Source organism: Populus euphratica, unplaced genomic scaffold (genome assembly GCF_000495115.2).
Source record: "Populus euphratica unplaced genomic scaffold, PopEup_1.0 scaffold253.1, whole genome shotgun sequence".
NCBI classification, from domain to species: domain Eukaryota; kingdom Viridiplantae; phylum Streptophyta; class Magnoliopsida; order Malpighiales; family Salicaceae; genus Populus; species Populus euphratica.
Window position 1 is genome coordinate 56,513 of NW_011500133.1, and position 7,421 is coordinate 63,933.

General features: G+C 35.8%; 1 non-coding gene across 1 annotated transcript; it reads right to left on the minus strand.

Annotated features, from left to right (window-relative positions):
* Positions 1-1,855: 1,855 nt before the first annotated feature.
* Positions 1,856-1,929, minus strand: TRNAN-GUU (transfer RNA asparagine (anticodon GUU)). The gene has a single exon. It is a non-coding gene; the product is annotated as a tRNA-Asn (tRNA).
* Positions 1,930-7,421: the final 5,492 nt, after the last annotated feature.

The window sequence follows — 7,421 nt, forward strand, 5'->3', positions numbered from 1 at the left end:
GATTCAAGTTTGTTAAAGGGTCGACCTAAGTTAGGTCAATTTGATAATTGATTTAATTATTTTGTACATTTATCAGCTCAATTATTATCAATATCCATTAATTTCTTTATAAATTCTTGTTCTTTTCTTTATATATATATATAAGAAGTAATTAGAAAAATATCACTAATTATTTCTCAAGTATCATAAAAGTTTTCGTATGTATACAGTCGAATATTATGGTAATTATGAAATGTGATTATAATATACATATATATACACAATATTATTTATTTGAGTAAGCTTTCTAGACAAATACTATCAAATTAAAGTTAATTTTGTTTTAGTGCCTCTTTAAAATTAATATAATGCTTGCAATTTGCCGATATCTCTATTTGAATTTCTATATTTTAACATTTTCTAATGAAGTTCATGTGTGTGTAAAAATTGTTCAATCAACTATGTTTATTTTGAAAGAAAACGCTTTTTAAAAATAAAAAAATTTAAATATTGCATTGACCATGAACTCAAAATATGATATATATTAAATTTTTTTAAAATATTAATACAGTAATATATTGGATAATATTATTTTTTTAAATATTAAGACAACGACATATTGAACCAACCCGAATTAATCTGTTAAATTTACAACTTGAGTCATAAGACTATAATAACTCTATAAAAAATTAAAATAAATAATGAATTTTAATTCCTAATCAACTCAATATTAAAGGATAAAATTGAAATAAATATTACATTAAAAAAATGATTAAAAAAACTACCTAAGTTAACCTGCTAAACTCGTAATTCAGGTCATGAAATTGAAATAATATTATAAAAAACAAATAAAAATAGTCATGAAGCCCGATTTCTAAACAAACTCAATTTTAAAGGATGAAATTGTTTAAAATTAATTTTAAAAAATTCAAATCAGTCTAAGCTAATCTGTTAAACGTGCGACTTAGATCATGAGACCATAATAAATTTATAAGAAAAAAATTACAAAACTCTATTTTTATAAATCGAATGTTGAAAGTTGAAATTAAAAAAAAAATTCTTGATACCAAAATAATTCCACATAAAGCAAATTAAAAAAATTAATTCCCGAATAACTTGATATTTTATGGATGAAGTTGACAAAAGAAAACGTAAAAAAAATAAAATTGAGTTATTGGATAGTGAAATTGAATATATATATATATATATATTAAAAAAAAATTAATTTAGGTCAACTCATCTAACTCGCAACCCAAATCATGAGAATTGAAAAACCTCATAGAAAAAAAATGAAAACAATTTAAGAAACCTAAATAAAAAAGAACTAAAAAAATAAACAGAGTAAACCTTTTAAACTCACAACTTGAATCATGAGATCTAGATAACCTCATAAAGATCAAATAAAAAAAAGTTATGAATTTCAATTTCTGACTAACTTAATATTAAAGAATGAAATAAAAAATTAAAAAAAACAACAAAAAAATACTTAAATCAACTCAAGTTAATTTATTAAACTTATGACCTGCATGATGAGGTTATTATAGACTTATAAAAGACGCATAAAAAAATTTATAAAACCTAATTTCTAATATATCTAATTTAGAATGTTTAAATTAAGGGGGGAAAATTTAAATTCATGAATTTGGTATATAACCAAATAAATTTTCTTTTAAATATAATTTTTAAAACAACCTAGTATAAGGATATGATTAGGGAAAAAACTAAATAAAAAAAAGGAAGAATTGTTAAATGGTAAAAAAAAAAAAAAACTGAAATTACGAAGCACCATTCACCTGTGGTGTTTAGTGCTTGTTAATGTAAACTCAAAACAAAAACTTTGATAGAGGACAGCCGTACAGGAAACAGAAAAAGAAATCGCTAGAAGGAGGGCTTGAACCTCCGACCTTGTGGTTAACAGCCACACGCTCTAACCAACTGAGCTATTCCAGCTGATTGATAGGTCTTCCCAAAATTATTTTAATAAAACAATTGCAAAGGTCGATCTCGCTCGGAAAAGTTGATTTTTTCTATTATTGAACTGCCGTTTAGAAAGCACAGATACGGATAGCGAATAGGAATGCTGGTTAAAAATTGCGTGGCAATACAAGTATCCGTCAATTTCTTGGATTTTAGGACAAGATACATGATTTTTATGTTATTAAAAATGTATTCATGTTTATTTTTACCAAGATGAAATAGTTGTTAGAATGTTACGAGATTTAATTTATTTACTGTTTTAAATGATAATAAGGATATTGAAATTTTAATTTTAAAGAATATAATTCAACTGGTCAAATCCTGAATTTACTTTTAGATATTATCAGTTCATGAAAGAGAAACAACACCACAAGATGATTAAGATTCCTAGATTCACTTTATTTTTCAAATGTTTTTCATTGTTCTTTTATGTTATATTACCAGAGTATATATACAGAGATGTAGAATATTTATTTACAATAATTATATAATTTTAACTTTTGACAGATGACTTGATGTCCATAAGTCCAGCTCTTGATAGATTGGCTATTGTGGCTTAATTATCTCTTGCTGAAGAAATGGTTGTAACTGAAGGACCAGTGGCATGATTCATGGTTGGATTCTTTGCAGTTTGATTTTCTCTTGCTGATGGAGTAATTGTAATCGAATGAGCAGGATCAGTAGCTGGATTCTTTACACGCACCTGCAAGATGGGCTCACCATCGGTGATGCTGATCTTGGTTTGCAGTTGAGTGAATCTTTGGCGAGAGAGTGCTTTAGTCAGAAGATCTACTAGTTGGTTGTGAAAGGATACGTGATGAACTTAAAGAAGACCTTTGGTAACATAATCATGTATAAAATACAAGTCAATAGCAATGTGTTTCATTCTGGAATGATGAACAGGATTGTGACTGAGTTGTGTGGCTCCCATATTATCACAAAGAATTGTAGGAATGTGTGGAACAGTTAGGTTGAGTTCTTGAAACAAGGAGGAGAGCCAGCTAAGATATAAGGCAGTGGCAACTAAAGCTTGATATTCTGCTTCAGTTAAGAAGCAAGCAATGGCACGTTGCTTCCTTGTGCTCTATGATATTGGATTTGGTCCTAGGAAAAGAATGTAAGCACTAGTGGATGTACGGTCATCTATATTTCCTGCCCAATCAGCATATGAATATGTTGTGAGGGAAAGTGAAGAGGAAGATCGAAGGTGAAGACCATGATGCAAGGTGCCTTTGAGGTAATGAAGGAGTCATTTGACAACAGACTAGTGAGAATGGGTTGGTTTATGCATAAATTGTGCTAGATAACTAAGAGGGAAAGATAAACCAGGTCGTGTGAGAGAGAGGCATTGAAGGGCACCAATGACACTCTTGAAAATGATGGAATTAGTATTAGCAGATCCATCATGAAGTTGTAAATTTTCAGATGTGAAAAAAGTGTATAGGTTGGCTTAGCTCCATCAAGTTTGTAATGGGACAGTAGATCACGAATGTAGTTATGTTAATTTAAAAATAAGTATGTGTTGATGGGGATCACCTCATCACTAAAGAAATAATAGAAGTTATCAAGATTTTTGAGATTGAACTGATGCCCTAGGGATTGAATGATAATATCTAGTTTGGTAGAGGTGTTGCCTGTGAGTATGAGATCATTAATATAAACCAAACAATAAGCAATACTACTTCCATGCTGATATACAAAGAGTGATGGATCTTTCTTAGATTGTGTAAAGCCAAAAGAGTGAAGTTCTCTGCTCGGGGTTTGATTCTAGGCACAGGGTGCTATTTGAGGCCATATAAAGATTGATGAAATTTGCAGATGTAATGAGGTTTTTCAGCATTAATGAAGCCATGTGGTTGGTGCATATAAACATCATCATCTAAGGTGACATCAAGAAAAGCATTGTTGATATCAAGTTGTCAAAGTGACTAGTTTCGGGATATGGCGAGTGATAAGATAATTTGGATGGTTGTAGGTTTCATGACAGGAGAAAAGGTTTCATGATAGTCAATCCCTTGTTGTTGATGAAATCCTTTGACCACCAACCTAGCTTTGTATGTGGCTATTGAACCATGTAGGTGCCTTTTAATTCTGAAAACTCACTTGGAACCTATAAGATGAATGTGAGAAAAGGGTGGAATCAGTTTCGAAATACTATGTTTCACTAAGGCATTGAATTCTTCACTCATGACATTTCTCTAGTGATAGTTTTTTAGTGTGTCACGCACACTAGTCGGAATAAGAGAGTTTGCTGAAGGATGTTTAGTAATATTATAAAGCCTTTTGGTTTTGTGAATGTGATTCATACCTTTTGTGATCATGAAATGAGCGCATTGATCCAAGGAGGAACTCGATTAGAGGGCTGCAATGAGCAAGGATTTTGTATCTGTTATGTGTGTGGACACAAATGGCCGGTGGCAGCCATGGTCGGTGGCAGCCATGTTTGGTGGCAACCATGGTTGGTGGCAGCCATGGTTGAAGTCATAGTCAAATGGTAGGTGCCTAACTTGCCCACCATTGTTGAACAATCATCTCCCTCCTCAGCTATAAATAGAAGGTGTATTGATAGCTGAGATAGACCACGAGATAGAGAGAAACACAGAGAGAGAGCTAAGGGTGAGAGTTGAGTTGAGTTGAGAAGTTTTCTCCTCCTCCTTGTTTTGTTGTTTGTATTGCTTTTGAGCTTGATTAATACAAACCAGTAGCTCCGTGGAGTAGGCAAGTTGCCGAACCACGTAAATTTGTGTGTGTTTGAATGTTTGGATCTCCTAACAACTGGTATCAGAGCTTGTTCTTGAAAGTTCTTGAAAAAGAGGGTGTTTGATCCAAACTCAAAAATCAAAGTTCTCAAAACGTGTTTTTGAACATACCACCGTGAAGAGGACGACGAGAGGAATCCACTGGTGAAAACCCGGTGAAAATCCGACGTCCTGCATGCCCGCACGCCCCTGCACGTGCCACCACCAGTACTGTCCACGCGCACAGACGCGCCGTACGCGCTTCACGCGTCTTCCTCGCCGTTTCCTGCAAATTGACACTGCCATGTCAGCAGCCACGTCAGCCGTCCGGCACAGTCAGCAGCCGTGCACCCTGCCACATCACCAGTCTGACCGGTCACCCCGCCACGTCATCACTGCCACGTCAACAGAAAATCTCCGCGGATCTGCCACGTCAGATTAGGTGGACCCCACATTGCCTACGTGTCTGACACGTCATCTCGCCACGTTAGCACAACTGGTTTTGATCCGGTGTGGCGCAGCGACTATTCCTCTTGCCACGTGGCTTAATCTGCGGCGTCCAGTTATCTCAATTTTTTGATTGTTTAAATCGGAGCCATCCGAAGTCCGATTTGGGTGATCTCAGTGTCGTTTCCAGCATTTTTGGCCATTCCGGACACATCTGTAAGGTCAGATTTTTGAGATTCAAATCTGAGAAAGAGTAAAAATGGCTAATGAAATAAAGGCTGTAGGAATTGAAAAATTTGATGGAACTGATTTTGGATATTGGAAAATGCAAATTGAAGATTATCTATATGGGAAGAAACTTCATCTTCCTCTGTTGGAGAGCAAGCCAGAAAACATGTCAGAAGAAGATTGGCAAATACTTGATAGACAAGTCTTGGGCATTATCCGGCTATCATTATCAAGAAGAGTTGCTCATAATGTTACAAAAGAGAAATCCACAGCAAGATTGATGGAAGCCTTGTCTGGGATGTATGAGAAGCCATCAGCAAATAACAAAGTGCACTTGATGAAGAAGCTGTTCAACCTGAAGATGACAGAAAGCACCTCTGTTACACAGCATCTTAATAATTTCAACACCATCATAAATCAATTGTCATCCGTTGAAATTGAGTTTGATGATGAGATCCGAGCACTTATTTTGCTAGCTTCACTTCCAAGCAGTTGGGAAGGTATGAGAACAGCCGTAAGCAACTCAGCTGGAAAATCCAAATTAAAGTATGATGATATCCGAGACCTGATTTTAGCTAAAGAAGTACGAAGAAAAGACTCGGGTGAAAGCTCAAGTTCAGGTTCAGCTTTTAACATCAACACTCGAGGAAGGAGACAAGACAGAGGCTTATCTAGAGGCAGATCAAAATCCAGGTACAGAAGCAAAAGCAAGTTTGGACCCAAGAAGCAGGTTGAATGTTGGAATTGTGGCAAACCTGGCCATTTTATGAGGAGTTGCACAAAACCAAAGAAACCTGAAGCTGATTCTGCAAATGCCACTACAGACGAGGTACAAGATGCTTTGATCCTTGCAGTACATAGTCCTATTGATGATTGGGTTCTTGATTCTGGAGCTTCATTTCACTGTACTCCACACCATGAAATGATGCAAAATTACACTGCTGGAAATTATGGGGTAGTCTATCTGGCCGATGGACAACCATTGGATATTGTGGGTATAGGAGATGTGCAAATCAAGACAATGAATGGATCTACATGGAACTTGCAAAATGTAAGGCATGTTCCTGAACTAAAGAAGAAGTTGATCTCGGTCGGACAACTTGATGATAGTGGCCATTCAATCCTTTTCTCTGGAGGAATGTGGAAGGTATCAAAGGGAGCAATGGTTTTGGCTCGTGGAAAGAAAACTGGCACTCTGTATATGACCACAAGATCAGCAGATATAATTGCCTCTACTGAAGCAGATAATCAGGCGCAGCTATGGCATTGTAGACTCGGCCATATGAGTCAAAAGGGGATGAAGATACTTCAGTCAAAGGGAAAGCTGCCAGAATTAAAAAATATTGATATAGACATTTGTGAAAGTTGTGTTCTCGGAAAACAGAAGAAGCTCAGTTTCTTAAAGGTTGGCAGGACCTTAAGACCAAGAAAACTAGAACTGGTGCACACAGATTTATGGGGACCAGCTCCAGTAGCATCTCTTGGCTGTTCTCGGTACTATGTCACTTTTATTGATGACTTTAGCAGAAAGGTATGGGTCTACTTTCTGAAAAATAAATCTGATGTGTTTGACACATTCAAGAAATGGAAGGCTATGGTTGAGACTGAATCAGGTTTGAAGCTGAAATGCTTACGATCTGATAATGGAGGAGAATACATTGATGGAGGTTTCAAGGAGTATTGCGCTGTCAACGGTATCAGAATGGAAAAGACAATTCCAGGCACACCACAACAGAATGGTATTGCTGAACGGATGAACCGGACCATCAATGAACGAGCTAGAAGCATGAGGTTGCATTCTGGGCTACCTCAAACATTCTGGGCTGATGCAGTTCATACTGCAGTTTACTTGATCAACCGTGGACCATCAGTACCTTTGGAGTTCAGACTGCCCGAGGAAGTCTGGAGAGGAAAAGAAGTACAGCTTGCTCACCTAAAAGTCTTTGGGTGTGTTTCCTATGTGCATGTAGACTCTGATGCTCGCAACAAGCTGGATGCCAAATCAAAGAAATGTTTCTTTATTGGCTATGGAGATGAAGAATTTGGATTTCG